The sequence below is a fragment of the Acanthochromis polyacanthus genome, chromosome 3, assembly GCF_021347895.1.
Source record: "Acanthochromis polyacanthus isolate Apoly-LR-REF ecotype Palm Island chromosome 3, KAUST_Apoly_ChrSc, whole genome shotgun sequence".
Lineage (NCBI taxonomy): Eukaryota > Metazoa > Chordata > Actinopteri > Pomacentridae > Acanthochromis > Acanthochromis polyacanthus.
The window spans coordinates 11,551,966-11,562,972 of record NC_067115.1 but is presented as its reverse complement, the minus strand read 5'-3'; positions in this window follow the sequence as shown (position 1 = coordinate 11,562,972).

Genomic DNA, 11,007 nt, shown 5'->3' with positions numbered 1-11,007 from the left:
AGTCAAAGTGTGAAGCCTATGTAAAATATGACAAAGATTTTGGATTTAAGAAATCTCCTTCTCTCCATCAACACACATACTCGCACACAAAGACTCACAGAGCGGTGGGGCTCTTCACTGACCATTACTCTTGGCAATGAGTGCCGAACAGAAAGTGCTTAGTAGAAAACAACAGGACACTTCCACTCCAACTCAAACAGCATCCATCAGCCTTCCCGCATGTGTGTGTGTTTGTGTGCACGGTCCCTGGTGTGTGTTTTGCCTGCAGTTGTGTGTGTGCAGGGAGAAAAGAGAGGAAGAAAGAGGGGGAATGAGATTTCTCTCCTGTCACTTCAGTAATGCGGGCCTGGGTTCTCCCAGCATCTCTCTGACCTTCATGCTCGGTTTCAGCACACTTGCATCACCCGTGTCAAACACAGGCCTTCATCATTTCTGAATGTACGTGTGTGAGAGTGTGTGCGGGAGGGGAGAGAATGATAGAGAGATGAAAATTAAATATGAGGAACACACAAGTCTCTTACATATTTAACTAAACCTATGTTTAGACATCTGCAGTTTTTATTGATCTGTGGCCTGTTGGGCAGTCAGGTGCTTTTCTTCACCTCGCTGTGGCTATTTCTTCCCTGTATTATTTTATCTTCAAATATTTCGCCCCGTTCAGGTAGATGTCTTTGTCAAATTCAATATTGCAAAGTAATGCCAAAGTCACCAGTCCTCAGATCTTCTAGCTGTCTTGAAGTTTGGACTTAGTTGAAGGTTTAAGGCTATGATTGCATCTCACTCTACATAAAGTAATAACTGAGGTGGATTTTGGTACTGAGCCATTGCTCTTTTGCACTGGGAAGTGCCATGGGAGGTGTGGACAGCAGAGATGCCTCTTGCCACACTCCCTGCGGAGATTTTCTAGGCATGACCGACTGGGAGGAGACCCTGGGATAGACCCAGGACATGCTGGAGGGATTAAATCATCTCAGGAGGTTTCGGTGTACTTGAGGACACTTACGGAGGAGGAACTTGGAAGAAGTTGGAGGGAAATCTGGTATTTAGGCTGCTTTACTTGCTTCATTGCAGTTGTACCTTAGAAGTACCCTAAATGGATGAATATTTGAAACCAGAATCTTCATTAGTTATGAGTTTAGGTGTATAGAGAGAATCAGAAGTAGATGTCCAATCCTTACATCCTTTCAAACTACCGAATATGCATGGATTAAGTGGAGAGTATTATATACGACACATTTAAGCCACTCTATAATGTATTCCATAATAAAATATGTATTGTCTCAAGAGTACTTCATGCCATTTTTATTATTTAAATATACAAGATAGAGATTTCTCTTGCATTGTAAGTACTGAAAAAGAAGTAGCAGCATTTACTGACTTGTTGTTATCCCACTTGGCTGCCATTTGGGAATTGCTGCACAAGAAATATACACAAGTCTACTGGTATGCTGGTTTCTATGGCACCCAGAAAACCTTGTTAAGCCCTTACTTGCAAATATTCAGAATGATCACCTCACAACAACCTGAAGGAGAGGAGGAACATGGAAAAAAAAGACCTAAGGAGGAAGTGAGGACAGAGGTATAGGACACCAGAAAGAAATCAAACACGATTACCATCTCAAGTAAAGAGATAAGTGACTATCGTTACATCTATATGCAAGGACTTCCCTCTAGCAATGTAAAATGCTCACTCAGAATGGAAGTGTTTAAATTCTTGTATGTTTGATCTTGAAATATTGCTTCGAAGGACACCTCCACGACCTTTGTAATAGATGTTATCAGCCACCTACAGAACTGCGATGGTAGCTATTTAATTTACTTCAGTACTATAACTTACTCAATCATCAAGATTTTTTTTGTCAGCCATTATTTGACAGGTGTAATTATTCAATATAAACCGTAATAGTTCAGATAAAATGTGTTAATGGCCAGCTCAACAGTATAAATGTAAAAGTAAAACTGGCTTTATTTGTCACCGTTCAGAAAAAGCCAAATGCACAATTCAAGATTTAAAAAAAGAAAAGAAAAAGAAAACAGGTTGAGGGAGAATCTAAGATATGGGCAGTGGTTCAAAATTGGCAGGAGCTCAAGAAGGGAAAAAAGAATGCAGGAAAACTAAGCAACTAAGATACTAAGTACAAACTGACATTCTAGCATCGGGCAGGTTGATTAATGGAGTTTCCGGTTACAATTCTGGCCTCCAACGATCATGAAAACAAGACCATAGAGATAAAACACTTACTGAGCAGTACTTTGTTGAGCAACAATGCTCTGGCTTTGTCTTGTGTTATGAGTCCAGCACATCCCTTTCTCTAAGCTGACAGCAGTGTGCTTTCACAACTACCTAAAGGTCCGAATCTTCACCAAGCATTGGGTTGTTCGCCATCTAATAGGTAATGTTAGCTGGGGATGGAATCCTGCTCAGTTTGAGAAAATCAGAGGTTCAGATATTTGCTTTATGTGCTTGGCTGAGGAGGCAATGGAGCAAAGCAACCAGCCATCTGTGGGATTATGACCAAACGCCTCTAGTCAAAATCAAATTTCAGGTTTATTTAATGTATATTGTTCTTTAAAAAAAACAGTTTGGCATCAAAGTGCCTCACAACGATATACATACGAATAGATAAGAACATACAGTGGATGTGGATTGTTATGGAAATAACACAAGCTTTAATGTAAACATGGGGCGACATGTCTTGACGTTGTTACAGTCAACCGCAATCCTCTTGGATTGTAGGAAGGCAGCCACTTGTTGCTCCGTGGAGTTTGGTCACAGCCCAAGCATATGACCGATGTTTGATGCGGAGCTCTGTCACAATCATGTCGTTCATCCTAGAGTAGTGCTATAGAGTCAGCCACTCTGCTCTCCAGGTATAGAATAAAAGCAGGTCTTAAGGTGCTTCTTAAAAGCATCAACAGACTCAGCCTGTCGAGTGGCAAGCGATTCCAAAGCTGAGGATTCACTTCAGAAGAAGCTCTTTCTCGAAGGCACCGCAGGCAAGTCATAGTATGAGAATCTGAGTGATTCTTCGTGCTTTAAGGACTGAGAATTTCTGATATATGTGTAGAACCATGGGCAGATTTGCAGACAAATAAGAGGATTATGTGAAGTTTAGACTCTAAAGGCCAATGCATACTTTCACAAGTCTGGCTGCGACACAGGCGGTCACATTGCTCTTCATATTAAATGTAGAAAAACAAATCTTTTTTTTCATGGACATAGTAGTTCGTTAGAGACTGGACTGTAGCACGGTGCCAGGAATTATTCAAAGCACAGTGGACAGACATACCACGGGATATCTGGTGAAATTAGAACCTCTCCTGGGTTCTGTTAATGAAAAGTATGTACAAACCAAAGCACCTCCAATGTCTTGCAGTGACAACCTAAACTACTTCTCTTAATAATAAATTCTCGCCGTGTGAGAGTTTCCTTTCATAACGATGATTTGTTTTAATCAGTGTTTGTTTTCTTGGTGCATGTGCAGCTGGCATACAAATTTTACAGACATCTGCAGAGGGGTTAGCATAGACCCTCGTGGAGATTTACGTAACATACAGCCTTGCGGACGCTTGTGGACACGAAAAGCATGAATTTGCTTGAAAACTGGGGAGGTAACAAAGCAAGAACAGGAGTGTATAGTCTAAGTTTCATGGACTTCATTTGTAGCCTTGCAGCAGCATTTTTTATTAACTGGAAATGGGAGATGGTAACCAGAGACACGCTTTGGTAGAGGGAGTTATTCATGTATAAATGACTCTACATCAGTTTGTGATAAGAAATACCAAAACGTGACAATGTTGTAGCTCCAAAGAATCCAGCTGACCTTGGACAGGCTGCTCAGGCCCGATCAGATGGTTATTCATGACAGGGAGAGGATGTGGGTGGATGATGGTAATCCTTTTCCTTTGTTATATTGCTTTTGGAAAATTCAGAACTAAACCATTTACCATTTTACCCGTTTCTCATTTTTTTTAATTGTATTAAAACTATAGTTGAAGTTCAAGACAATACACTGTTAAAAAGATGAGCTCTTCAGTAATCGTGTGAAATTAATATGCTCTCAAAATTGAGCAATCATGATTTGTGACTTTTATTTCCCATAGCTGAGCAGCTCTACTGTGGCAAATGGGTGATGGAGAGTTGGGGATATACAGTATATCTGACAGGGTTGATTAGTGAAGTGACAGCAGGTAAGCAGAGGGGCAAGAGGGTAAAGGTGATGAAGAAGGCAGTAAGGCAGGGCAAGTGGGAGAGACCGAATTAAATAAATACAGAGAAATGTGGCCCTACATTAAACAGCTGCAAATTAAAATGCTGTTTTTATATGAGAAAATATTAGTAAGATTAGGACCAGTAATATAATCCAATAGTATATAATAATAACAACATGGCAGGCAGTTAATTAGTTAGTTCTCATTAGCCACATTAGAGACAATAATTTTCCGGAGCTGAATTTTATCTCTTCTGGTAATCACAGTGGAAGAGTGAACAAACTGTAGAGTAAGTACTTTTTTTTTTTATAAGAAACAGTAACTCAAAAGATTTCCTGGAGTTCCACACATATTTGATTTCTGCAATAGAATCTATAAAATGTACCTTGAACCGTATTATCTGGAATGCTTTTCTGTACTGGATGTTGGCAGAGTTTGGCCATAAAGCCATATTTCAAGGTTCAGACATTTTTGTGATTCCGATGATGGTTCTGAGTTACAAGACATGGGTCTGTGGAAGTTTGAATGTAGCAGCTATAACAATGAAATATTAGAGCACACTCCTAAAATGGAAACTAAAGTGCAACACAGGAATTTATGGAGGAGCAGACAAAGAGATTTATCCTCTCAACGGAGTCACATTAGTTTATACTTAGTGCTCTATATCTAAGGATGTGAAGGTGGAGGTGAAAGCATGCTGGCCTTTATTAGAGCTGGCTTTCACGTCGGCAGGTTTGTTCCACCACTGCCCAGATTTCATCATAACATATTTTCAGTTTATTTGAATATGTGGCTGAGTCAGTGTTGCCCAAGGCTTTTTGATTCACTTACTCAGTTATGGTTCTGTATGAAAAGTAATCATTTCACAGACTGATGGTATGAGGTATTTCATTTGGATATAGCACACACTACTGGGTTATTGATTGATTCAGCCGCATCGCTTTGTGGGTTAATTGCATTAGGTTTGTGTTCACTGTTGGCTACATGAGGTTTTACTTTTATTTTAAGGTACTGTTGTTCCCTTAGGGGAAGCTAACAGATTTAATTGATGCTGTGATGAAAGTCTGTCAGCTGGTCAATTAGTCCACCACCAAAATTCAGTTTTTACCTCCAGTGCAGGTTGAATTTTTGCCACTTTTAATGAAGTCTTGATGGATTTAATGGATTACCAGCAACTGGATTATTGTGAAATTTGGACGCACCGAAGATTCTCAGGTGTACTTTGTGTTTAGTGCTATTTAGCAAATGTCACAAATGCTGATAAGCTAAAGTTAAACTAAGATGACAAATACTGAAAATATTACACACGTCAGCAGTTCAGCATTTTCATTGTGAGCGCATTAACATGCTGACGTTAGCATCTGCTGTGCTCCTTAGCCACGCAGAACTGCTTGTGTTGCAGTGTGTTGTAAATGTTGTTTTTAAAGGGATTTTATGACCAAACAACTAAAAGTGAAAAGAAATGACAGATTGGTCAATAATGGGCTTGAAAAATGGTTTTAGATGCAAACCTAAACTTGGAAATTTTCATTTGAGTGACTGTTATGACTACATGATTGTTTCAATTGTGAGAAACTTCTTGCTTACTGTCTAGTTATGCTACATAATTATTTGCACAAGTAGCCACTTCTAAGAGGAATGCCATTTTCCTAATGCAGCAGTTAATGAATCACAATAAATGGGCTGTTGTCAGGTGCATATGCATATTCATACACGCAGTATCTGCTGTATAGTTGCAGTGCTGCAGCTGTAACTTTGGAATGGTGGATATTCTGGTGATTAAGTAGGCATACCTCACTATGAAATCAGTGATAATTGCTCTGATAGATTGGTGGTGGGTGTATGTGAATGGTTTTTGGTATTTGTTCATTTGTGTGTGTGATGCTTGTATCTGACTCACCGACTTGGCTGTTTATTTGGATCCAGATGCAGTGCATTATAGCCTGTTTCTCTTGGATTATTTGAGGCTTTAGCAGACATTATTTACATTTTCCCTGTACACCTGTTTATTGTATAATGCATGCAGCCACCCAGGAAGCTGTAACCTACCTACTACAGGTTACCTGACAGAGGTATTGTTGTGAATTTATCGCTTGCATTCACCTTGAATAGAGTGAGACGATAACGAGGCACTGCAGCAGGAGCGACAAGATGTGAAGATGCTTTATGAAAGGTGGAAGTGAAACAGAAAGTAAGACATGGAGCGAAAGAGTGAATACTCCTGCTCATGTCTCACTGTGTCTGCAGGTCCCCCTTGTTAAGAGATTAAATGCCACACTCATTGTTTAATTAGATTGCTTGGCAAGGAGCAGTTTGTGTATGTGTGGACGGGTGCGTTGTGGGTGGGGCTATGGGTGGGAGTTTTAACAAGATTGCTGGCACAGTATTAATTCTATTTTCTCCTGGCATCACATAACACTGCCTGCTGGACATCATGTCTTTTCTCTGTGTTTCTGGAGCACTCGCGGATATCATACATTTTGGAGAGTGAGGAGATAATTCAAAGCTAATTCAAAGACAGATGCAGTGCCTGTCAGAGAGAAAAGAGAGAAGCTGAGATAAAACGAGGAGACAGAGCTGCAGCTGTGTGCAGTCTGAGCTTGTGTTACAGTCTGCTCCTCTGTTGTCCTTGTGGCCCTTGTCTCCAGCCCTGGATCACTTCTACCAGGTCATGTTCGCCTATTTAGAGCCTCACACCTTCCTTCCTCCACTATATCCACAGACTCCCCATCCTGTTTACATCACCCGACTGCGCCACCTTTCCACACACCTGTTTTCATTTCTCATCAGCCCTGCAGTCATCTGAACTCTACCCAGCTGCTTCTCATTTCTTGACCAGCCTTGCACTTCTTATACTAGCATGTTATGTTGTTTTGTGCCTCATTCCTTTTTTACTCATTTCTGCCTCACACTCTCAGCCTGTGTAATGGACTTTGGACAGCTGCCTGTGAATTTCTGGATTACTTTTCCAGTGTGAATTGCCTTCTTTGGTTTTGACATTTCTTTTCTTCCTCCTTGTGTAAAATGAATGACTTGACTGCATTAGCTCTGTCTTTGGCATCTGCATTTAGACATTATTCCCTGCTGGCATGATTTCCATATGTCAGTTCAGTTTAGTTTTATTTATATAGTGCCAATTCACAACATATGTCGTCTCATTGCACTTTGGACAGTAAAGTGAAGACTTGACACATTTTAATCACAGAACCAAAGTTACCTTTGGTTTGTCCTTGAGCAAGTGCTTGGTGACATTGGGAAGGAACCAAAAAAAAATCAACTTACTTTTACACATGATCACAACGACGACAAATTAAAAGTAACAGAACAAAGTTTGGAAGCCATTTTTTTCTCAACAAACATCAAGTCTCAACTCATAAAACACCCATTATCTGTAATGGACAGTCATTTTATCCAAACAGCAGGGGTGCACATGCAAACATTTATTTAAAAATATTGTCAGCTTTCTGAATAATTCAAACAGGATACGGGTCAAAAAATGTAATAAAATATGCTAAACCATATCTAAACTATGTTCAAACAACATCTAGCTTGCTGCTGTAGAATAACTTAATTCCATATTTTGTTTAGAGACAACAAGAGTACTCTTTTGCATCCTTGGTGACAGCTGCAAATTTTAAACTACTGTCAAGTGCATTAATTAAGAAAATAAATAACATAAAATAAGCCACATCAGTTCCAGCAGCAATCAATAACATCATTGGAATACTGTGCATGCAAACTTGCCAACAGAAGCAAGTGTCATAACCCTGCATGCTATATCAATACTACTGTGTGCAGTAATGAGTTTTTCAGTATTTAGCTTGAGAAAAAAAAAATGCCTACAGTCACCATAGTCAGATATTTAAAGCTGATGTGCAAGACTTTGACATAAAATTAACTTCTGTTACATTCAAACCCATGCCAAAAGAGTCCACAAAAAGCTAATCAAGTGTATCCCCACCAAGTAAATCTGTGTGTATTGCAGTAAACCAGAGTTTTAAATCTGGCATCTCTGGCAACATCTGTATACCAGTGCACTGGTAGCAATGTGTTATACTTCAATTAGTAATAAGTGGTTTGCCAGAGCTGAAGAAAGAAGCAATAATAGCAACTGAGGTAGAGTCCCAAGGCTAAGGAAAGATATGGATGTTGCTTTCCTGCTCTTGGAGAGATTGATATTCACAAAATATCTGAAGTATGCTATATAGCTATTACATTTACATCATCAGCACGTCAGCAGTGGTTGTGTAATTACTGTCAAAGCCAGAAGGGGAAGACAAAAGTTCTGAATTGAAGATTTAAACTGCGAGTTAAAAAGCTATTTTTTTCATCATTTTTTTTTATTCGCCTCCTCCCATGCTTAGGTGCACAGGTTCAGTGTCTCTCCACAGCTACTGTAGATGGTTCAGCTCCACTTTAACCTCCCAGCATGCACGGCTGCTGCTGAAAAGTTCTGCTCTTCAGGTGGAATGCTGTGATCTTATTTCTGTCAACGTCATCTTTTGAATTCTTGCAGGATGTGGTTATGATTACTGGAGGAGCAATAAGAAGGAATCGTGAACTCGAAGCATCTAAAGCTGTGGTCGATTTCACCTGCCTCACACTTCTAATGGAAAAACACCGTCCATCAGTCATACTGTGTGCGTGCTGTGTGTGTGGGCAGGTGCTCAGATGATATGTTGAAAGTTGAAAAAGGAGATGAGTGACTTCTTAAGTGGGTATGCTAACTCTGCACCTGATAACGGAAACTTTGTAGAATTAGAATAATTTATTAAAATGCAAATGCATGCTTCCAGTGTTGAAAAAAGAGAAAGTCAAATAAATTCTCCACTCTGCAAGACAGAAAATATATGTGTGGTGCGCTGCATTTGCCTCTGACCCTAATTATCTGGGTCAGATTCTTTGAAGAAATTGTATTTCACTGGTTTTGCATTCTTCAAGGTGCATTCAACCTGAAGCCAAACGAATTTTCACCTCATTTTTCAACTGGAGCGTTTGTGGTGTAGGTTGTCGTCTAGTTTTAATCCGATTACAGTTTGCATTTTAATATGCAGTTGCAGCCCTAAATTGACTTTGTGCTCAGTCTGAACACACTTTGAGAAGAGCTCTTTTGCAAGACATCACAAAGATTTAAGAGAATGAATTTTGTCTTATGAATATGAACAGTAGGTGTGGAGAGACACAGAGTTTTCTTCACTTTGAGGGGAAAAAAAGCAAACATAATAGCTCTAAAAATAAATGCACCACACCATAGAAGTGGTTTGTACTGGGTTATTTCTTTCATCAAGTGAGCAATATGTCATTATAGTTGAGGGAGTTACTCCAGCGCTTAGCAACGTTCAGCTAGAGCAGGCTGACTGAAGTTAGCGTAACAAACTGACTCTGGTCCCTGAAATTCACTGAAATTCACAGCAGAATAATTTCCCCTGGGGTGTCTGACCGCGGCCTGAAGCAAGCCAAGCAAAGTGACATCTGTCAAAGTTGTGACAGTGGAGCAATCCTCTTCTAAATTAAAACTAATCAGAGAGTACTTGCAGAGCAGAATGATACAAGGGGCACTGAAAGGGATGGTAAAACTGCAGTATCCTCCTACAGCATTAGTGGTGGTTTTTGGAGAGTGCGAAAGAGAGTTTGTCAGATTTTGATTAAACTGAGGACCATGTGCAATATCAGCTGAACAAGAGCTTTCCTGATTGGCTTCCGTGCCATCCTGTCACAATATGAGATGAAGTTGTTGCACACAGTGGCAATACCATTACCTCGGGCTTCGGTGTGTGTCGTCATGCAAAACCCTACATTTTTGCATTTTAGTAGTATGATGTGTTCCACAGCTGAAGCTCAGTTGCAGAAGACGAGACATGTTGGCGCATTTCAGCTAGAAACACCAAAACAGAGAGTGTTTGCAGCGATGTGGTCAATAAAATCGAACAAATCATCTGTATAATATCCACCACTTTGGCTCAATGTGTGTTCAGACTGCACACATCCATTTGCAGGGTTAAGAGGGGGCACCATAAAAGCGTCTTGCTCCGTGGCCAATCATAACTAGCAGCTGCCACTGGCTCGCCACTCTGGCAACATTTACATTTTCCATAAATTTATGGCGTTTGGCACACACTAGGCACAGTGTGAGTTACAACTCCGCATTTTTGAATAAGTTTAAGTGAGAGTTCAAGTGAAAGTGGACCTTTGGTGGTTAGATCAGCATGGCTACGTGACCAGAAAGTAACATAAAGAAAGTGGAAGAATGTGCTCTGAACTTAAAAACATTAACTAACTCTATCGAAAAGATTCTGTTACAGCTACAAAACAAAAAAATATGAGGACCACGTTTTATTCATTTGGCATGAGACACATTCTTTTAGTGTCCATCTTCCAAACCAGTAACACCAACACTGGCTCATGAATATTTCAGACATCTCAAAAGACACAATTGTGAGTTTTGTCTCATTTACATTGCTCTGCAGTTTTAAATCCATTCTGGATGGACATGTCTATAAAAACAAAAACACAAATGTACTGAATAAAGACAATCTGTAACAGGTCAGTGACACTCATCAGTGATTAATTTAGTTTAGGTTTTAACAAAAAATACCAGGATCTGAAGTTACTTTGTTGCTTCCACCTGTTTGTAGGAGTCTTTCTCCTGATTTACAAAATACATGCAGCGTCAAACAGCAGCAGAAACCATGTAGGCATGTCTAAAAAAAGAAAGTTGCACACATTCAAGCATGCGGCATGACTTTGGTGACTTAATTACTTACAGTGCCTTGAAAAAGTATTCACCACCCTTGG